The following is a 23222-nucleotide window of genomic DNA, read 5'->3' as shown; positions in this document are numbered from 1 at the left end:
GTATATAAGGGCAGTTTCTGTTGGATCACGGGTCAGTTAGTTTGTTAGTTAGTCGTTGGACGAATTGCTGATTGAGTTATCGAGAAGTTATCCGAATCGAGTATTACGTTGATACTTGTCCTCCCGTGGATCGTGGATTCGTTATCGAACCTGAATTCGTTGTCACCTTAGACACACCCCATCATAGTTTTCCTCTGTGGCATCATTGGGACGAAAAATCATTCTTTCTTGCGATCTTATCGACGAAGAGAGTAACACCTTACGATCTGTGAGTATTACACGTTTGAGTTAGATTTTGTGAGCAAGTATATCTATCATTCCGTTGACCGCGGATTCGTTATCGAACCTAAGACCATTATCACTAGTGTCGCGAGTGCTCAACCGCCGCGGTTGATTGTCGAGTCGGTAGTATCCATACTCGTGTTAGCAGACTGTACCTTTGTTATACCACAACGATGGCCAATTCCAATGAAGATTTATCAAACGCCCACAACCCTATTCCTGACTCTTCTCCGACATATATATCTTCGAATCTGTCATACTATTTGCTTCTTCGACCGTAATATTTAAACTAGTCATCGAGTGACATAAAAGTCAGCAAATTAACAAAAATGGCTTTGTCCTTTTTCCCGTATTTCCCACTTTCGTACGATCTCCACGCTTCTCCATCCTTGGAAAGAGATCATCCATAACGCCAACAAATCTCTCGTCCACCTAAACGCTAGACAAACGCGTTTGTCCAAACAATCTGGTCGGGTCACGTTAAAGCATATTAGAAATTAATCCCGGGGCGATCGACGTCAGCATTCGATTAAATAAACAGGAATTAGCACATGAAAGACGGTGGCGATGGCACGACAATCGTCCACCGTTCGAAGAGGGAAGACGCCACTTGTCGTTTCCCATCGCGCCTCGCGGCCTCGGGGTTGACTAACTAAATACGAAGTTAGCTCCGAAAATGGGGCCCGGGGCCAGGGTTAAACCAACCTTAAAAAGCTTCGTTCGCCGTGCAAACACGCCGCGAGTCAACTGCGAAAACACTTGAGATCACTTAGACGAATCACCGTTCCCCTTTTGCCACCCTTCCGCTTGCGATTTCCGCCCCTGTCGCTGACGAGTCGATGTTTATGTAAAACAGTAGCCGATATGGATCGACGAGTATCTCGGTTTGGCGTGCCTGTGTGTGTTAAACGAAACTCTAGCCGTGGCTGGATCCACTTGACGCGTCAAAAACGTCAGTTACACTGATACCAAGGGGGTGGATCGCTTTTGTCGGCACCGGATCCTGGACTATGCTTGCCAGTAGGAATTCGAGCATCTTCGGGGCGGTGTTGTTATTTCCAAGAGGGTGGCTGATTGGGTTGAACGATTTGGAATCGGGGATTGCATCTAGCTGCTCTTATTAGCGACTGTGCTTTTCGATTATGAAAATGGTAGGCAGTTGATGAAATTAATATTTGTGGGAAAAATTTTCAGAGATCTTCATGGCGCCTTTCTACCTCCTGGAAGTTGATTCTTTAAACTACAGATTGCATTTTTATTGTTCACAAGGCTATATATTAACGAACAAGTTTCGTATAACACTTGTCTGTTTCGATCTTCGAAGTTGAAGTGATTTATCATATCCTTCTTCTTTCTCCTAAGTCAGTGTTGAATTTCTTAAAAAATAAATGACCTCCTTTTTACTTATTGCAATCTATGCTCACGGTATATCATACGACTTATGCTTTATTCTAAAACACATTAAAAAATATGACGTTGGTAACGTAATCACTCTTCTCTTCTTTTCAATTTATAGAGTTTAATTTATGAACTGTTATAAAATTCCCTTTTCCTATTTCGCAACTTTCAATTTCCTCCCCCGACTCCATTCATAGATATTAATTTTACATCCAAACTACGATCTATTATTTCCTCGAATAAAAATCCCCTCAAAATTTATAATACCTTAACTTTGCCAAACTCTGGCAAAGATTCGTTCCAGCGGGTTGCCTTCCTTTGGAACAGAGCATGTCGAGAACGTTGCACGGGGAGCAAACGCAATTTTCAGGCGAGAGAACCCCCGGTAAAACAAACTCGCGTCGTCTGGTCGTTTCACGAGCGAGTTATCGCGCGATCGGCGTGTAAGAGGCGAAGATAAAGGCGAACAGATATAGAGAACGGATCGGTGGGACGAGGGCTGGCTTGGCAGGAGCAAATTGGTCGGCCAGGGAAAACAGGATAACGCCGGAGGATTGTGGATCCTGTGGATGCTGCGCCTAAATAGAGGCGGGCAATAGCATCGGGACATAATCGATTTGCCGTGAACTCATCCGTAATTCGGGGCCACAGTCGGCGTGACAAGAAAGTCTCGACGTTGGCAAAGGCGCCAGCGAACCGAGAAATTACTCATCGTTCTGATTGAGGTTAATTAATTAGATAATTAAGTCTCCCCGCGACAACGACGACGTCGACGACGACGACGACGACGACGGAGAATGGAGGATGATGTTGGATAGAGAAATGTCGTGCTGCAGCCTCCTTCCGTTTTCTCCCTTTTTTCCCAGGAGATGATTTCGCGATGGTGATCCTCGTTATAAAAATGTTCCTCATTATTACCAGGACTACCCTCTCTGACGGCCTTATCTCATTAATGTCCTTGTTCGAATCCGGGACGTTGCAACGCTCCAGGCGAGATTTCGACGTTTCACGATGGAATTCTTGCTTCTGCGATAAGTAATTGATGTTTAGCGAAGAGTTTTTCTCCTGTTGAAATCGCCCCATGATTTAACAATGCTAGTTAATTAATGAATACAGGTAATGGTTACCGAATTAGGATCAGACAGAAAAATTATGAAATGAGTATAAACTGTACGCTATAAGATTTTGTATAGATAGCAACTAGTTCATTACTGTATAATCAATATGTTACAGAATTTCTCTGTAGATTATAGATGGTCGAGTTGCTTTTTCTATGGCCTGCTTGGACATTCGTCTATAATTAAGTATATTTGATAAAAGAGGATCGATTTGGCTGTTATAGTTCGATATCGGCACATAATATTGCAAATCGAATGGATCGTAATGCATTCATTTTCCATTTCACGCGCAATTAGTCTCGTCATCGAATCGAATTTTCCACTCAGCAAGCAAAATTATTTTCCGTCGTGCTTTCTATTCATCAGCCCGCGGAAAGGAAACAATAATAAAAAGCGCCAATATCGCGTGACACGTAATAAAACGTTATCAAGAGGGACAGCGTCGAAAAATGCTCGAATTAATTTTGACCCCCCGATCCAACCGAATTCCCAGGGAAATGTTGGACCAACCGAATTATGGAATAAATATCCGCGATATCTCCGGCAAGATATAAAATACATCGCGTGAAAAACCCATACCTTCACGTGTCTCTGACCGTCCAAAAAATTCCGACGTGAAAAATAAAACCAACGATAAATCGATATATCTCTGTGTGTCGTTTTATGCGACGATTTATTTTTTACGAACTCGAACGTTATCGTGGATAACGACGAGGAGAGAACGACGATGCAGGCAGGGTCGAGGCTGCGTATGAAAGAACTCTTTACACGTGGCACTTAACGAGAATCTCATAATCTTGCAGGAACGTTGATCTGCCACCCGCCTTCTATCTCTCGACTTTTCCCTGTGCGGCCGGAAAATCTCTTTGAAGCTCTGCCCATTGACGCTCGCGGTTTAATATTCCGTCACGAATATTAATGCCCTCCCAGCAACTGCCGCTCGTAAATCAGCGAATCTCTTCCTCCGCTGATGCACTTTTCTGTGTGGTTTTCCCGCGTTCCTTCTCCTCCATTCGCTCTCCCTCTTTCACTCCTCTCTACAGGGCGGTCTACAGAATTGTTTCAGACGTAACTCCGTTATTAACGCACTTAAAGAAAAATTTCAAAGGAAGAAGACGAACGTCTGAAAGACTGCAACATTTGTAGGATTATAGATTCTTTACAACAATAATCGTATTACTTCTTAAATGCTAAAATGAATATTTTTTTATGTAGATCGAACCCTCTCGCCATTCAATAAATAATACTATTTTATATATATATTTACGGATTGATTTCAAATTTTACTAACATAATGATGATATGTTTAGCTTATTATAGCGATAATAAAATTTCCAAAGGTTTCGTATAACATACATAATGTCTTCATAAAATCTTTCTACAGTACAGTGACAGCAGAAGGAAATTTAAAGAATAAAACGAAAAAAGACGCTATAATTTTAAAAAACTTGGATTAAAATTGACGAGAGAAATGAATGTATAATATGATTATGTATGTCCTATAATAGACGTATGGGTTTGGTACAGAAAACAATGTCTAACACAAATTCCACTTGTACAATTCCACGCAAGTATCGGTTTTAAACTTTTTTATGCACTGTAAGTATTCTGAATACTTTCGTTAACCAGCATAAGCACAAGAGTAGCGTATTACGTCTCAGACCACATTAAGAATAAAGTTACGCTTTGAAACAGTTACATGGATCACCCCGTATATTTTTTCTCTTCCTTTTTCACTCTCGACCCCTTCACATCGTTTCCTCTCCTCCCTTTTCCCTTAACTCCCGTGCAGAGTTTTCTCCTTTCCTCCCTCTTTCCTTAACTTTCACAGCATCTTTCCACGTTTCCCTTTTTTTTCACTGCATTTCTACTTTCCTTTGTCCCTATCATTCGCGGTGTCTCCTCTTCGACTCTCTCATTCTCTGCCACGAAACGGTGATTCTTTCGATCCAGTCGCTCCCTAGCTCGCGATCCTTACTACGTCGCGAGGACAGCCTCGCTGATTGAGAATAATGCGAGGTACCAATTACTCGCTGGCATAAAGAGGAATTCATTAGCGGGAGAAACGCGCCGCCGGGGCATCTCTCTGTTTGGCTTTCGAAGAGGGACAAGGATACGACAAGAAGAGGGTAAAAGGGAGAGCAACTGCACCGGTTGCACGCGGCTTTTGTGCAACGGGATACGCCACGCTACCGAGCACTTCCTGCATTGTGCCTCGGGACGACGCGTGGTCGAATATTTTATTCGGTGCGAGGCACAGAGGTCAATGATTGACGCTAGTCGCGCATTAATTAGAAAAGAAGCCGCAAAGCGAGTGTACTTTGGTGCACGTTTGTCGTCAGGTTTTTGGTGAATGGTTCCGCGGAAACTGATGACCCAGTGATACACGTCTCGTGATGAAATTGGGAAAGGCGAGCAGAAATGTCACTTTTTTGATGATACGGTGGAAAGTGGCTGGAAATTTCACTTCTTCGTGAAATTGGGAAAGTCAAGAGAAGTAACATATTTCGTGGTGAAATTGGAAAAGTGAGTGAATTTTGTTGAAGTCTAGGAAAACTACGACTTTAAGTTTTTTAAATTCAGAGAAATAGAACGGGGGATGTATTGGTAATTATTGATATTGCCAGGAATTCAGATTTGTATGAATATGATTAGAGAAATGGAACTTAGATTCTTACAAAATAAACGAAGAACACAAGGATGAAAAATATGACAAGTCACATTTTTCGTATTCTATAGAATAATTTTAAAATTCGATTTATTGTCAACCACTTTCATAACAAAATTATATTTGCACTTCGTTGTGGAATTAAATATGTGTTTGCATAAATGTAGATATTTGTCTTTCGGTACACTTAAAAAATACATTAGTAATATTAATATGGACTATTGTTAATTAAATTACACTAACATAGCAACTAAACAAATATCATTCGTTCCTTAGAAAACAGTACACATAGATATGTCATCTACTTTTACAAGCTTTATATTCTCTAATTTATCAAGTTATAGGTCTTCTCAATTATTTCATATTGAAATGCTTCTTTTCCCAACAACCGATAAAAAGTCGTAGAATCAAAGATGAACTCATATTTTCCCCGTGTAGTCTTCAGTAATAAGTAATAACTTTAAAACGTTTTCTTGACAGTATACGATACTGATAATGTAATAACCAAAAAAACGAATCGATACTTAATCTCGTAATCGATATCGAAGCGTAATTTCTCGGTAAATTTTCGTGTCAATATCCTGCGACGAACATCAAAGATATCCATCCTGTTTAAATAACGAGCGTTAAACGTCATTCTGTTTGCACTGTTGCGCAAAGTTGTAAATCCTGTCTGCACAAATGGCGAACATATATCGCGCTGTTTTCTTTACTTCCTTTCCCTTGTACGATCACGATTACACCTTTATGGTTTTACAACGGGGACAGATTCTTTTTATCTGCGGATTCGATTGGACGGGGAGGATCCGCGTTTTCGAGAACGACCGCTTCCTTCGTGTCTTGTTCCCTTCGAAATTCGCTTTATCGTCCCTTTCCTCCGCGTGTGTACACTTATTTCATGCTCGGTGGAACATCGGGTCTCCGAAGGAAAGCAGCTTGCTTACTCGATAAGAGGCAAAGAAATTCTTGCGAAATTCCCCCTAGCAAAAGGGCCCTCCGCGACGCGTAATTTAGAACTCGTGTTACGCTGCAAATATGAGAATTCTACGAATCCTTTCAACTTTTGATTATCATCCTAAAATTTCGATATTGCAAATCCGCGTTTTCGACAGAAAAATGAAGTTCCCAATTTCCCTTCTTTGCAATTTTCCTAGCGGTTTTATTTTATTATCGAATGGTTCATACCAAAAGAGACTCTTCTCTATGTTTGCTTCTGTTCAGAAAACCCAGAGAATACTCTAACGAAATCTAATTACTGTTCAATACTTTTTAAGTCTTTAACAAAGTATTCGTTATATTATAAAATTCTGCAAGTGCATTTTTAACTAGATCATGGAATTGCGGGACTACAACAGGGGTTATCTTTGTAAAGCTGCTTAATTTCCATTCGACGATAAATCAGAATATAGATCGTTTTTCATAATACAATTTTACCATGTTGTGAGCCTTGCTCCTGGCAAGTTGTAGTATAATATTGTACGTTTAAAATTCCCTTTTGTCTTTGTTTTCAAAAATACCATCACAAAGAAGTAACGAAAATCTGGCACGATCTTTCTCTTATAAATTGTCCCATAAGCCAGACGTCCCGGTTCCAAGCGCCTCGTGTTTAAACTCTCTTTCCTTTCTTTCTCCGCTAATACCATCGCTAGACTGTGCGAATGTTTATCCGCTTATTATTTCAAAAACGTAAAGTATAAAATGCATCTTATCACGCAAAAGTATACGAAATACACAAGATAAAGCGTTTACTACGATATTTAGTCGATGGAACAAATCTCCCTTAAAGCTACGTCTCTCGAGATGCATCCCTAAAAGTATGAAAATGCATAAACATTCGCAGTCTAACTATGGCAATGAAATAAAAAAAATCTTTTGCAAGCGCAGCGTGATAAATCGCCCCATAGATTTACATTCCTCTCTGTTCCAGGCGCCGCGTGCTTAAGCGCGGCGCCCAATTATCAAATTAATTAAATGCATCGAGCGTGTCCGCGTGAACGGTGGCTGAATCATCCCCGTGGCCCGAAAATCCGACTGAACAATAACACTTGCTCTGTCGGCTGTCATCCGAGGTTGACAGGACCGCACCTAGAACGAACGTGCCGCCTGCCTGGGATGCTGTCAGTCAAGGATCAGCGAACCGTAAGAAGAGCCATTGTGAACGAAAGTATAACAGAGAAATGGAATCGGAGCTGTCGCGGGCCGATCGAGGGTCAAACAGAGCCTGGGTATCCGCGGCTATGGGGTTGCTCGACCTGATTGGACGTCAAGCAGGAGAACGCGTCGCGCCGTCCGAACAGAGAATATGCTTTGACTGGAAATTAATTCGAGTGGTTTCCGGACTGAGACGAACGACTCGAAAAGTAGGGAGGATTGCTGGCTTGTTCGTCGATCGAGATTGTTGAATGTCATTGTGGAATTGATTGGTACATTGGTGAGGGTGGAGGATTGGAGCAAGTTGAAGAACGATTTAAAGGCTGGTAATTTGATGATTTTTATGTTTTAGGTAGACGCGTTTTATTTCTGTGATTTTCATTGTGAACGTGTGTGTGAGTTTGGTTTGTTGAGAAAAAATGCTGATAATAACTGAAAAAGGAAGTGGAGGATTATGGTAGATAAGTAAAATGCGCATAGCAGAAGAATTAAAGCCCCGATAAGACACGCGGATTTCTTGGTAATCGTGACCTACGTAACAGCTGGCAATATCGAATGCGATTTTGATAATTGTCATGTATTGGCAAGAATATTATTAACAAGAGGTTCCATGGTGTAATGGTGAGCACTCTGGACTTTGAATCCAGCGATCCGAGTTCAAGTCTCGGTGGAACCTATACTTTTGCATTTACCGTTGCAATAATTTATTATAAAGTTAAACAAATGTTTCAACAACAATAGGAGGCGTAAAAAGTTAATTAAATAACAGGTTCCATGGTGTAATGGTAAGCACTCTGGACTTTGAATCCAGCGATCCGAGTTCAAGTCTCGGTGGAACCTTTGCTTTTGGTTCAAAAAATCATTTAAATATTGATAAATAATTTATTAATTAAAAAATTTAAATAAATACTGATTCAACAACTGGTTCCATGGTGTAATGGTAAGCACTCTGGACTTTGAATCCAGCGATCCGAGTTCAAGTCTCGGTGGAACCTACGTTTTTGCATCATTTATTGCAATTTTGAAAAATGTTAGTAAAATAAGAAAGTAGACTGAAAATTGTTTAAACAGAGGGTTCCATGGTGTAATGGTCAGCACTCTGGACTCTGAATCCAGCGATCCGAGTTCAAATCTCGGTGGGACCTTCAATATTTTTTACATCTTGAAAATTTTAAACAATAAGTTATTAATTTTAAAGTCTAAGATTTTTTATATTTTGCTGGTGCAACAGGTTTCACAGGAAAGTTATAGTTTTTGAAGCTCCTATTGTTAGACTATGACCGTATAAAATGAAGTTTTATATAAGTTATTAAATTTTCTTAACAAACTACATAACGGTGAGAAAATCTTTATAAAATAAGTAACCAATACAATATTGAGATAGAAACAACATTTAACTTATTATTTCAAATTTTAGTACGAAATATGTAAACTTAAATTTTATAAAAATATTAACATTTGAAATAAATAAAAGTTCAATACGATGTAATATTAAAAAATCGATCGCATGTAAGGTTCCATGGTGTAATGGTTAGCACTCTGGACTTTGAATCCAGCGATCCGAGTTCAAATCTCGGTGGAACCTAAGTTGTTTTCTTTTGATTATGCCGATATATTTATATAGGATATGTTTCTGTAGATAGAATACATATATATATAAATCGTTAACCAACCGGTTCCATGGTGTAATGGTTAGCACTCTGGACTTTGAATCCAGCGATCCGAGTTCAAATCTCGGTGGAACCTGAGAAAAATCTTTTTTCTAAATCATTTTTACTGTAATAGCGGAATATTTTTCAAAACCTCGATAGGGGTGAGAAAAACTACCCCTTCCAAGCGGTCTCATGGTGTAATGGTTATCACTCTGGACTCTGAATCCAGCGATCCGAGTTCAAATCTCGGTGGGACCTGCTTTTTTGCAATCGCTTTTTTTTTGGTATTAATAGAAAAATCATAATTATTTAATTGATCAATGTTCCACAAATATTTCTCATAATTTTTTCAATGATTCTAACAACAAAACATGTGATTGTGTGACAAACTAATGTTTCTTTTCATTCAAATATTTATAGAAGTGACATTCAGCAAGAGGAACACATATTATATATATAAACACATATTACTAAAAATAATCTAGTTGAAAATAGGAAGCTTTACGATAAATCAAATTTCTTTAGATCTGATTCAATTCTGTTTATATAGCGAATCGTTTCGAATTAACTTATAATTTAATCTATATATTTTATTCAATTAAGTTTTCACAGTAAATTTTTCTTCTTATTGATTTCTTATTTCATAACTGTATTTATGACCAGATAAGTTTTTACGCAAAATTGTATAATACCTTTAACAGTTTATTAATAATATTAACAAATGTATATAAAAGATAACAAATGGATATCTGTATGCAAATATTTAATGCAAAATTATAATTCACGAAATAAAAAAATTCCTTCGAGCCGGATTCGAACCAGCGACCTATGGATGTCCATCTTTTACTTTCCAACTACAGTCCACCGCTCTACCAACTGAGCTATCGAAGGCTTGAGGTCCACTTCTAATTTTTCATATATAACCTAAGATATTATCCTGGAATTATTAATCTTTAATAAATTAATTATTTATTAAACAATAACAATAATGTTTACCTAGTTATACATTTTCACTTATAAGAAATCAATATTTTTCATAAATTCTGACATTTTATCCATCACGTAAAGCGAAAGTAGAATTAGGTCAAAGGAAGATCTATATGTAGAACTACCTGACCTACGTCACGAACGAAGTGTTGCGTCATGCCAAGCCTTCGTGCGTAATTTGAACATCAGAGCGTACTTCACCCTTATATTCTGCTCCTAATTAGCAATTACTAAGGAACATGGAATTGGATAAATCGTTCAATTACTCCATACTAACTTTATTCGACTAAATATCCATAGATTATGAAATACACCGCTATAACTATTCTGGCTATCAGGAATCTTTCTCTTGGATTTTCTTTTTGCCAGAAGAAATTAATATTACTCTATAGATCCACTTTCGCGCTCCATTCTCAAATTCTCAACTATTACGGGGTGTAAAGCTACATAAATCGCTCCATTACCTTCCAATAACTTTATTCAACCAAGAAAGAGCTTCACTTTGTACCCTTTCTTTTCCAATATGAACCAATGTTACTCTATATTTCCACTTTCCTGCTCCACCCTCAAACTGTTAATTATCAGGGAACGTGAAACTGAATAAATTGCTCAGTCATCTCCCAATAACTTTATTCAACTGAAATAGACGTAATTTCATCTGTTCTGAACGTAAGGAATTTAATTCTTGTGTCTTCTTCTTCCAATATAAATCGATATTACCCTATACTTCTTCCAAATGAATCTATTCAATTAATTGCCTTCTAGGAAGATCATTCGGCCAAGACAGAAACGATTGTACTCATATTCCTCGCAGAAAGTTTCGTTTTCGAGCCTTTATTCGCCAACATAGACTACTAACTTCGTCTATCAACAATATCGTCGAAGAGCCACCACCGAAATTCCGATATCCAAAGCAGGACAACGTCGAAACTGAGGCCGACGATCGCTGACGACGCGTTCCGCCGTGCCGCGATCCAGTTATCACTTATTTACGACGTCTCGAGGCAGCGGACGAAAAAGAATTGCGTGTCAAAGGCGGCCGAGACTGAACGTCGTGAAAATTTTATACCCCGTAGAAATCCTCTCTCTATCTCGTGCTGCACGCCAATCACCATCAAGCCATCGTAGAGCGCCGCGTGTTTCATGGCTCGATACAGTTTACATAAAACTATAAAATTATGGTCGTAGCCGAAAACTCACCCTGCGAGGAGAAGTATAGAAGATCACGAGGAACATGGAACGAAAGCATCGGAAGAGGAACACGATGGAAAGGTAGGGAAGAGACGCAGAGGAGAAGCTATATCGTAAAGTCGATGGGGTATTTTTACATGAAGTCATTAAACCCGGTTTACTGCGAAACAAAGTACCTCGACGTCTCTCTGTGTTCTTCATCTCGTGTTCACAGCTGCGCTGTTCGTCGCGTCGCTTAATTACTCCTCATCGCCGAATTAAGGAGCTAGATCGCGTTCTGCTTTAACGAGAGACGAATGTTTAATGAGGGACCTCCCGTGGGCCACGTATTTGCAGAGACAGTTTTCACGGTGTAAAGAAGCTTGTTGTACGTTGCGAACGTATTTCCTTTCTTTTTTTTTTTTTTTTTCTTTCGCGACAATTTATTGAATTAGCTGGGAGTTTAGAGAGAAAACGAAGGCTTTTGGATATGACAAATTCCAGGCTCGTTCTTCTTCTTTATTATTTCTAAGTATGTTTTAATGAATCGCGAAATCTACCGGCGGAATTCTGACCGTTTGACAGAGAAACAATTTACAATTTTTGACTTGGATAGAAAATTGAAGAATTAGTCTGAAGGATGTTATATAAATTAATTGAATACTTATCTGTTAGTTAGAAACTAATCTAAAATGAGTCAAGTAATAACTTTAGTTATTTAATTACTTAGATGCACTCAGAGTAATTTAAAAATTAGATGTTTAGATAACGCGCAACCTACTCTGAAAATATTTAATTAAGGTAAAATGCGGCTATAAATAAATTATTGGGACGTAGTACAATGAAATAGTAATAAAAGAAAATAATATAGCATACAAATAAAATGAAATGTAAAATCTACAACCTCGTACTTAGATTTTAGGTCACTTGATATCGAAGAAGAGCGAAAAGGAAAAATACAAAAAGTAATTTGAGAAACAGCAATAGCTTTTGAATTAAGGTTAACATTTGAAAGAAAATGAACCAGTACAATTTTTCCGACGTATCAAAAATCTAGGTCCCATTTCCCCTAAAACTTCCAATTCCATCGCAATCCCATTTCCTTGCGGAACTGAAGCAAGTAGATTTTTCCAGGTCATGGTCAGACACGTAGAATCAGACGCTTCTCGTGCGACGCTTCATTCGATTCGTTGATTTTTTGTTTCTGCATTTCGGTCAGGAATGTCCACATTGACCTAGAAGCAACGAATTCGGCTATTTAGACGATAGTACTGCTGACGTAGCGAATTTTTATGCGCAGTGACGAAAACCAAAGAGATTGGGACCGAGCTTATCGAATTTACGATACGCAATCGAGAAACGAACGTAAGCGATGCTTCTTTTTTTTTAATAAAATCGCTTATCTAACTGATAGCATTTCCATATATTTCATACTCTATTTTCGTGTTCTCCTCTGTTACTAAGGAGAAAGATTCTTAACCCAGTTTTGAGATGGGTTTTGTGAAAAGTCCAAGACTTTCGTTAAATAAATAGAAAGAAGCACATACGAGAATACAGAAACATGAGAATAAGGAATAATATGCTCTGAGAAACAGAACGAAAGATTTTAGAGAAACTATTTTGTAGATAAAATAGTTATATTAAATTTAAAATGTATGATATAATGTATTACTTGTTGGATTGTTTTTTGGAAATAATATTTTCCAGATGCCTTGTTTGATAACGACTATATTGTTATAAGCAGATTAGGAGACTCTCTATCACTCCAGAATTAATTACTGAAACTTTATCAATCTTGTTTTATTTTAATCCCACGATGAAATGTAACTCGTTGACATACACTTTAAGTCCTAAACTAACGCCGTCGATGGGATTGCTTGGAAAATACTATTTCTTATAGAAAAAAGTAAATCAATAATTATTAAATTACCCTATACAATCAAAATTTCTAGTGATAATTTTCACAGACGAAACAACCAAACTACTATTGTATTTTATCTCATTTTCTAAATAAATAATCCGTAAACACCTTTGGGAAAGTTAAAGATGTACAAATACAAAAAATTCACGTAATAGCGATAAATCTGTAAATTGTCCAGAATAAACTACTCGTTATGATATTTTTAATGAGCGAACCAAATAAGCGAAACGAATCTTTATTTAAACTACGCTCCCTCAATTATATTCATAAAAATAGAAAATTGTATAAATACCCGCGATACGATTATCACGCTTCATCCCCAACAATAATCTTTGCTTACCGATATTAATTAAAACATCACCATTCCCTAGATCCAATTTCTTCTAAAAGAAGACTCCACTCTTTCCAAAACTATTAACAATTACTACCAACAAGCCACCCCATTCATCGAACCCTCTCACTTCCAAGCAACCATTTGCAAAACCGTACCATTTACGACTCAATTTCCTAACACTATATCTTCTCCTCCCTTTTTACCCTACTTTCAAATATTCGCGTTTTAAACGCTCGCTCATCAAAGGCATCCACCGGCGTCGTTTCCCGCGCATACATTAAAATCTACCTTAAACGTCGCGAAACGGAGAACATCGACGAGGGACGAACGAAACGAGAGATCGTATACGGGGATCGCGTTGTTAAAACGCCGCGTAGACAAACAATTTTTAAGGGGCAGTTAAATCGCGACGTTGTACGTTCCTCGGTGGTAATCATTCGATACGGTAGAGGGGCCATTTCTGGCCCATTCGGCGGGATACGTTTTACGAACCAGCTCGCTGTGCCTTCCTCGTCGTGCCACGCGCTTTTTACCCGTATAAAAAATTTCGCGTCTTATTTAAACGTTCCCCAAAGCCAGGCTCCATCTCAGCTTGGCAAGCGGGTAGGTTCGAGAGAGGGAAGACGAGGGAGAACGTCTAATATCGTTCTTTTTTTACGATATAAGTTCGAGGGTGTGCAGCAGAGTCGCGAAGGGTTAGGTTTGTCGAAACGAAGAAGGTTTCCGAATGAAACGGATTATAATTGACGCGGTGGCCATAAATCTCGAGCGTTTGGGGTTTTATGGTGAAACGGGAAATTGGCTCGAGATGCCTGCGACTATTAAAAATATGCAAAGTTTTCTTAACCCAAGACGTCGATGTCTTCTTGCGTTTTTTTCGGTGACAGGGGTTTTATTCGAGCGTTGAGCTGGAGTTATAAATCTCGTTGAACGACTTAATGCGTTGCATTGATCTTTTAATTTAATCGACGTTTTGACCAAGTCATTTCTTCAAAATTTCACTTCCGATATGTATCAAAAGGATTTAAAAATGCATTAAAACGTATGTATATGTATCTTAATATATTCCTAATTAAATAAGAAACACGAATGAAGATCACGAAAATTGGAAACTAAGAGATGTATCAATTTTTCTCACTTCGTATCAATTTGTTGCAGTTGAAGTGCCGAATGGGTCGTAACCGAAGATTACGGACAAAGAATGCGATAAATCACATCTTCTCTTTTATTCTCTAAATACAAATTTATCCCATCCATTAACCATTCCAACGACTACCTCGCTTGAAATATTTTTTACACTTGCGCATGTTACGTAGATTCTTGCATCTTTAAATATCCCATAAATGCATAGAAACTTAGTATATATCATGTTCGTCTCTTATGGTCTTCAATTGTAAACGCTCGTAGACTGTACCAGTCGTATCTATATCAAAAATACACTATAGTACGTTTTAACGAATAAAACTAAATCGAACGTGCATTAAGAAGGCTCTACTCTCGTCGTGTCGGCTTTATCAGTCACGAGCAGTCGCTTTAACTGATCGAAGCGTCTTCGACTGATCGTCGTGCGCTCGGTAGGGCGAACGCCGAAAGCGTCTTCGCGGTTGTAAAGTCGCGTCTTATCCGCGAGAGATAGCGAGACGGAACAAGCGTGACATTGAGGAGACGTTAGAGGCGCGATACGATTGGATAACAAACATTTTATCGCGTTTAATTTCGCGCGGCAGGCGTTAAACTTTAACAGCTTCTTTGGTAATAAATAATATTATGCACGCAAGTTCTCCGCTGCCTGTTTTCCTTTAGGGCCGTGTAAGAGCCGCGGGGCAATTAAATAAAATGCGATACCGTTCGAGTTATGACTGGAATCTTTTATGGTTTATGAGCACGCCGCGTATTCCTTAAATCGGAGCATAAAGTAACTTCGCCGTGGCTTATATACGACAGGGCTTTTTCAGTTGGCTGGAAAACATTTTGAATGCGAGGGATTTATCGAGTACTTACTTACTTTTGGAATAAAAGCGACACGGGCGTGTTGGACGTTCAATTAGAAAATGGTATGGCGACAGGAATCGTTTAATTTCTTTCATAATGGATGGATGTATCGATAAGTTTTGGTTATTTTTTTAGCGGGATTGGTACGTCGAAATTTTACACGCGATAAACGATAACGTATCGGAATGTGTAACTAAATACGATAGCAATACTAGCGTGGAATTAATAACTGTTTTATTTCATCTTTTACGCTCACATCGATCAACGTGGCTTCTCGAATAGTTGGTGGAATCTTTTCTATTTTCTATAACAGTATGAGAACAGTTTATTTCAAAGACGACAATAGAAGCAGTTCGCCGGTGTTTTAATCTGGTGAAAGCTTCACGAATTCCTGTTCCAAATTCTTTCCATATTCTATTAGAATTTTAAAGCTTGATGTAGCGATTCAATGGCAGTGGAATATAATAAAAATGAAACATCTTTCACGATTTTGTTCAAAATCTAACTAACGATAAATCAACAATTTTATAGCTGCAGACTTATACTGGGTTATATATCTTCCTAACAAATCTCGTATGAAAAATTCACCCATATATTCAGAAAAATATAGAAAAGTATATTAAAACTTAAACAAATCTGCATTCAATGAAACCGAAATACAATGAAAATAAAGTACGATTACATTAATGCAGAGAAGTAGTTGAATCTTATAAACTTAGGTAAGACCATCGCCATCAAGAAATCACTATCAGCAGGTTCAGAAATAAAATTACACTACAAGATTCGAAAGATCTTGGTACAAAACGATCTCTAGGATCGGTTGACGACGGTGTGGCAAGATTCTTGATACCGTCTGCCCTGTCTGGATAGTCTATCCGCGGACGAGGTGCAATTCCGCGGGCAAAGTGTTACGGACGATGGCTCGTGTGATTCTCGATTACACGTTCCGTCATTACGAGGCCGGTATTTTATCGTCCAACTGAGTTAGGGCGGTTCCGCTCGTTAACCGGAAACTTCCAAGGGATCGTCTCGGTGAAATTTAAATTGAGAAAGTATTTTACGAGCGTGCGACAGTTTCACGGTGGCGTTGTCACATCTTGATGAACTTGCTGTAACGATCGTACGGGAACGTCGTAGTCTGGGCCCCCCGTTTTCCTTATCCTTCGTCGTCCCAGGAAATCTGATTCGCGAAATCGGCCATTTTCCAGGGATTAACGAACGGTGATCGCTTATTCGGTCCATTTATCCTCGATTGCTCATCGCAGACTGTAATTATCATAACGGATCGTCGTTCACTGTTTGTACTGGAATCTAAAATTTGTTCGACACCTGTGGATTTGGATCGGTGCAATTAGAACAAGTTGACAAACTATTTGTTCTTGCATGGGGGAGCAGCTTGAAAGTTTTCAAAAAATAACGAAAAAATAATTTTTGAGCAACTATCAAAGAAGAAAGAAAGCTTCGGAATCAACGATGTACATAGAAAAAGATGTACGTTTATTTAGATTTAACGAATAAATGCTTTTCATGGACTGTTAACTTCATTTAATATTTATCCTCGAATATGTTGTTAGCATGTAGAGATGGAAACAACTTTTATTTCGTAATAAACTTCTTTTCCAAAATTCTTCACGCACAGTTCTGTCCAAAATTACACTAACCCTGATACGTTCTTTGACGATTTCCCTTGATACACGTAATTTTTCCTTTCCTAATTTTATACGACGATCTTTCTACAAATTTGTATACATTGAAACGAGTGTGAAATTTGTGTATAAAAATTCAGAGATCGTAAGAAAGTAGAACGATATCGAGTGCAACTTTGCCCGAAGAATTTCGAGAAACGAAAAGACGAAATTGAATCGCAAGCCACAAAAACAGTTACTTACAGAGGCGTATGAATAGCATTGAAAAAATCTGCTTTCCTAGCAAGAAGCTGCCTCTGTAGAAACTTGAAACCGCTGTTTACGCACTGTGCAAGCGCCGCGTGAACGAAAACCCATAAAACACGCGCTGTCGATAAATTACGATGAACTCGCAATCCAATGTTTCACGCGTCGTTCGAATCGCGAAACACCGTGTCGCGCCGGGAAATTCGTTTTTCCACGACTGATTTAAGGGGATCGAAATCAATGCGACAACCTCGACGGAAATATAGAATAGGCAGCTGGTTGATTAATGTTGATACCGGGAAACGCTCGGTAATAATGCGCTCGCGTGCAACAGAGCGGCCGATGAGAGCGGCGAACGTGTAATTTGTGTGATTTTACTATTCGCGTTGGCGTTTTGTAATTGTGATTGATGAGCACCCGCCATGTTAGACGCGAATATGTTATGGCTATACATATGTTTGTCGTACGAATGGTCGGATTATTGGTCACGTGTGTTGCGTGGATAGCAAACATAATTGCGCGTGAATCGTTCGCACCTTTCATCGTTGAATTTTGGCGTAGTTGATAATTACAATGATGGAGAATATTCATCTTTTGCTTTGGCTTCGGTTACGGATAGTTTCAGTTTTACTTGAACATGCTACAGTTTTTACTTATTAAATTGCATTTTAAGCTCTGATGCTTTTATATTAGGTTGTTGTAAAAGTTCTCTTCGTTTTATCAGGAAGTAGTAGATGCACAATATTTTTTGTTTTATATTATTTTATTCAATTACGTTTGATCCATTTTATTCTATTACTACAGAATGAATCATACACGAATCCATGAATTAATATAAAATAAAAAATGTTGTGCATCTATCATTTCACTTATGAAACCAAAGAAACTTTTGGGACAATCTAATATCTAGCTTTAATTATATTAGAAATGCGGATTTTTATTTTGTATTTTATTTCTCTTATAGATCGCTTTAGCGATATGTAAACTCGATACAGATAATATTTGCCTTCTTTTCGTCGTTCCGTCATATTCTCGTTTCATTGGAAAAATAAATACCGAGTTTGGAAAAGCAGAGAATTTTTAACATAAAATGAAAACCAGAAAATATATTAGAAGCAACTTTATATCCTTTTCGAATTAGAAATCTTTTTAACAAAGGATAAACGCGATGGATATCAAAACCGCGAAAAATGAAGCTGATCAAATATTCCGTGATTCGATATCAAAGATCGAGTTGCTGTTTGAAAGTCTATATAATGCACTGAACGTCTTCTTTACCTTGTCCCTTACCTTATCCGTACTGGATCTAATAATCATTCGCTAAGCCATTCACCACTTCCAACCACGCACTTATCTCTAACAACGGCAATAAAAACGAACATATAAACACGTGTCATTTTCTACGGCAATTTACCGCTACATTTTCACTTCGTTGCAGCCTGAAAGATAAAACAACAAGAACTGAAAATAATCGTGCTACGTACATCGTTGCGGGTAACATCGTGGAAGGGACCGCGTGCCTATAATTTCTACAATTTTAATCAATCTTTAATGGCGCGTCGTTGTGAACGCGTAATCTGTCATCGGTAGCGAATTACTTACAACGTTTCGTACGTCCGGAGTAGGGCTTAATTTAGCCGATAATTAGCGGCCGGATACATTTTTGATCCGTGAGTTACGCCAGGTAGCCGGAACGCGGTGATTCCAGATAAGCCCGACATCGCGAGGCGAAAATGCACCGCTACCTTCGTGGAAACGAACGATAACGCGCGGTCTACGCCTCTGTCCGATTATCGAATTACATGTATAATAAATGAATTATCGCCGGCTACGTGTTATATAATTAGGGATTAAGCGTCAGGCACGGGGATTTCGCGGATATAGAGACGCGTCATATGTCGATCGACGTTCACGTCGACACGTAAGATGCGTTCTGGCGTTTCATTAAAAATGATCGAACAGCGAAAACGCATTACAATATTGCGCACCATGTAGATACGTATCTCTCTGTCGCTTCGCGTTGTTACGATCGAGTAGGAAGATAAGTGGTGAGCGTAGATTGTGCGCGCTGGTGTGATTGTAGATTGTAAGCGGGATTTTTTAAATAGGAAATATAAAATAAAAAGAAAATGGATTGATGTTGTTAAATGGTATAAAGTGTAGACGTGCGAAGAGCAGGTAATACGAGTTGAAAAAGAAAAAAAAATTGATTTCAGGTCCCACCGAGATTTGAACTCGGATCGCTGGATTCAAAGTCCAGAGTGCTAACCATTACACCATGGGACCGCTGTGGAAGAGTATGCTTCACTACACCTTATTAGTGGATCGATAAAAATAAATCGATAATGGAATTGTTTATTGTTTGTTGATATATATATATACATATTGTGGATTGTTATTATTAAATATTAAATAGCGTGCGTAGTATATGAAGTTAATGTCAATATAAATATAGGTTATGTAATAGAGGTGCTCTTCTAAGTTTAAAAATAAATACGCCTCTTTGTTCAACGCTGTTTGTATAGTGTTTGATGAAAAACAGCAATAAACTGTATTGTATGTACGTATATACTATATAGTTGTAGAACAGACGAGGACAGAAGAGTATGTGCACTCAGTGTGCTGAAAATGTTACACAATCGATATTATAAATAGAATTAGTCTGAAGTACAGTGGCAGTGGTAGTCTTTATCGGAAATAGACACTTAACTTTGTACCGTAATAACAGGTGTTTTTTATCTCTATCGAGTAAGAGAAAATTATTTGATTTAGCTAAAAATATAATTAAATCGAGAAACGTCATTATTACGGTAATAGATATTCTTACTTTGTAATAGTCGAATTAATTAAAAATAACACGCCCCTTCCACCGCCATCCGCAAACAAATCTCCGATCATCTCATTCAATTTATCCAACATAAGGCAAGGGACACTGATAAAAAAAAAAAGAGGAGAGAAGATACTGGTAATTTACAAACCCCTTCCCACATTCTCGACACTCGAGTTTCCAACCCCGTTTCGACGCGGGGCGAAAAGGAAAAAAAGCCTCTTGAGCCATTTCGCGAGTGTCGTCCCGAATCGGAAGAGGGTGAACAATATATAAATTCAGAACACCCCATCGAGCGGGGGGTGAAAGCGAACATAGATTTCGAAAGCATCGACAAGCGACAGAGAAAGGCGGGTCGGGCAGGGTACACAGAATTTTTGGGGGGATGAAAGCGGGTTCGATGTAGCAAACCCTCTCCCTTCGTCGCGATGCCGTGTCAACCCCTAATTGAACGGAAGCTGGCAATAAATATTATGTTTCTTTCGTGGGGCCGGTTTTATAATGGCGCGCTGTCTTCGTACCTAACGGCGGCGGAAGCGGATGTGCAATCAGTGTGACATGTGCTCGTGGCGGACTTTCACAAATTTATTTTCCGAAGCGTCACCGGGGGTGATTCCGGAACGAGCGATTAAACCGAAATTGCTGCTACGCTGGCGATGTTGGACGGTACTATTATTTGATTACTTTCTGGAGGAAATTAGGTGATGTCGTTTGGACGCAGGTGAAAGTCCTTCGTTCCACTAGTTGCTTCGAGAACTTGGATTTATGGTTTTTTCAGTATTTCTTCCTTTTTAGTACCCAATAAGGTACTTTAAAAAAAACGTATATACAATATAATTTTTCATCTTGTCGTTAGATAAATTGACGAGTTTAGAGGAGTTGAGATTTGTTGATCGTTTGCGTTTGATGTCATTTGATGGCTATGTAGAAGTATTTTTCTTTGACGTGATTAAATACAAAGATAAACTGTTAGTGTGAAAGATTGAGAATAGTTATTTAATCCTTAAGCCTGATATTGTACTTTGTTGCGGCCTGATGTCGCAGTTTGTTTTCCTATAAAAACACCAAAATCTCACTAATCCGATCTTCTACATTCTATCCTGAAAAACTCATTACAAAATAAAGAGAAAATGTCAATCTTTCCTCGCACCTCGTAAATCCTAACTTTAAAATTAACATAAAACTACATCAACGACTTAAACTCCACTTTCCTCGTTCTCGAATTAATCCACGGGAGAAATTCATTCTCCATCGTCGCATCGAAATCGAATATTAATGAAAGGCAAACAAACCGCGATCGAGGAGACCTGGTGGCACGCAACGCACTTAACACTGATCATCCAACGGCGTCGATATGATTAATGGCAGGGGACCGAGGAATACGTGTAACTCGTCTACAGGGGTCATTCGTCAAAGGGTTCCGAAAGAACAGGTGGGCCATCGACCCCTTGCTTTGTCTTTCCTCACGGCTCCACCAAAAGCGGACCTCGATCCCTTTGCCTTGCTTTTTCCCTTTGTTTCCCTTAAGGTGCGTTCTCACTGATGTTCGCAAACAGTTCACGGACAACAATCCGTAATTTGTTTGCGTACTGTTGGTATTTATTAAAACACGATTTATTTTAATATTTCTATAACGCGAAAAGTGGACATCTTCCATTTGTACTTAAATATAAAAAATTATCGAGGGTAAATAAACAAATAAAGTGTTTATTTTAACAGGAGATTACAGCTTATCGTAACCTAAAATATTTTTTAATTATTTTTTCTTATTTTTTTAATTATTTCTATATACTTGAAACTTAGAGCAAGATGGTTAAGAACATCATAGGATCCGAATATTTTTGTGACATCAACAGACTATTTGTTGGATATAAAATGCTTGTGATCATTTTATCGAGTATCGTTCGCTAACGTTAGTCGTGAACTGGTTGCCGGTGAGTACGTGCCTTTAACGTAGGACAAATAACGTTCTTCTGTGAGTGGAGGAGGGCGTCGCAGGCTGCGACTTCCGGTTCCTTTCCGATAATTAGAAACAGCCTCGTCTCGTGATAACAATAATGCCGCGTGCTATGACCCTCAGGGGGCGGCAGTTCATTCGACATCAAAGCGATGCCCCCCGTAGCCGTGCTATGCATCAGGGTATCGCTAATGAGATTCACTTTACGATGTGCTCGTCTCCACCATTCGCTTCCTTCGTCTACGTTCGATTATTTTGATCATTTCACCGATAGTTCACGCCTTTGAATCGAACCGACGACCCGTTGTTTCCACGCCTTTTTTACGCTCTGACGATCGTCTGCAATTGCAAGAATTTTTTTCAAAGAGGGTTTTTTAGAGGATGTTATTGTTGCTGAAGAATGGAGCAGTGAGAATGTTTGAAGTAGCATGGAACGCACTACGGACAGGTTGATAAAGAGGGAAGGTCCATGAGATGCGAAGAAAAGAATAGCTGAGAATGGTTATACCTTATTCATTTCGTTTATTTACGATTAATTGTATGACTATTTTCGTAGCGTGATTAATAAAGTAATAACTAAATAAATTAGTAAAGTAATATTAGAATATTTTGTCTATAAGAAACGCATCTTTATATACTAAACAATATTCTATTTTTTTAACTACTTTAGGTAAAGAAAACAAGGGTCGTTTAAAACTATTATATTCCACAAAAAAATAATCGAACTTGGATTTTGTTTTTGTACTTCATTTTTTTATCAACGATGCGGATTTCATATAAATGAAATAGAAACGATACAAAAATTATACCACCGTTCTCTTCCAGAGTTACGCGACCATCTTACAACGTATATACATAGTATATATACAAATA

The 23222-nt window shown here is 38.5% G+C and overlaps 9 non-coding genes across 9 annotated transcripts; 7 read left to right on the top strand and 2 right to left on the bottom strand.

The window, feature by feature from the left end:
- Positions 1-8221: 8221 nt before the first annotated feature.
- Trnaq-uug lies at positions 8222-8293 on the top strand. Its single transcript has one exon. It is a non-coding gene; the product is annotated as a tRNA-Gln (tRNA).
- Positions 8294-8385: 92 nt separating this feature from the next.
- On the top strand, positions 8386-8457 carry Trnaq-uug. The gene has a single exon. It is a non-coding gene; the product is annotated as a tRNA-Gln (tRNA).
- Positions 8458-8540: 83 nt separating this feature from the next.
- Trnaq-uug lies at positions 8541-8612 on the top strand. Its single transcript has one exon. It is a non-coding gene; the product is annotated as a tRNA-Gln (tRNA).
- Positions 8613-8690: 78 nt separating this feature from the next.
- On the top strand, positions 8691-8762 carry Trnaq-cug. Its single transcript has one exon. It is a non-coding gene; the product is annotated as a tRNA-Gln (tRNA).
- A 368-nt stretch (positions 8763-9130) lies between these two features.
- Positions 9131-9202, top strand: Trnaq-uug. Its single transcript has one exon. It is a non-coding gene; the product is annotated as a tRNA-Gln (tRNA).
- Positions 9203-9291: 89 nt separating this feature from the next.
- Positions 9292-9363, top strand: Trnaq-uug. Its single transcript has one exon. It is a non-coding gene; the product is annotated as a tRNA-Gln (tRNA).
- Positions 9364-9455: 92 nt separating this feature from the next.
- On the top strand, positions 9456-9527 carry Trnaq-cug. Its single transcript has one exon. It is a non-coding gene; the product is annotated as a tRNA-Gln (tRNA).
- Positions 9528-10067: 540 nt separating this feature from the next.
- Positions 10068-10160, bottom strand: Trnay-gua. Its single transcript has 2 exons — positions 10124-10160; positions 10068-10103 (listed from the first exon to the last, which is right to left on the bottom strand). It is a non-coding gene; the product is annotated as a tRNA-Tyr (tRNA).
- Positions 10161-19779: 9619 nt separating this feature from the next.
- On the bottom strand, positions 19780-19851 carry Trnaq-uug. The gene has a single exon. It is a non-coding gene; the product is annotated as a tRNA-Gln (tRNA).
- Positions 19852-23222: the final 3371 nt, after the last annotated feature.

Source organism: Bombus vosnesenskii, unplaced genomic scaffold, assembly GCF_011952255.1.
Source record: "Bombus vosnesenskii isolate JDL3184/JDL3185 unplaced genomic scaffold, Bvos_JDL3184-5_v1.1 scf7180000013309, whole genome shotgun sequence".
Taxonomy (NCBI): domain Eukaryota; kingdom Metazoa; phylum Arthropoda; class Insecta; order Hymenoptera; family Apidae; genus Bombus; species Bombus vosnesenskii.
This window is presented reverse-complemented; position numbering and strand designations above follow the sequence as displayed.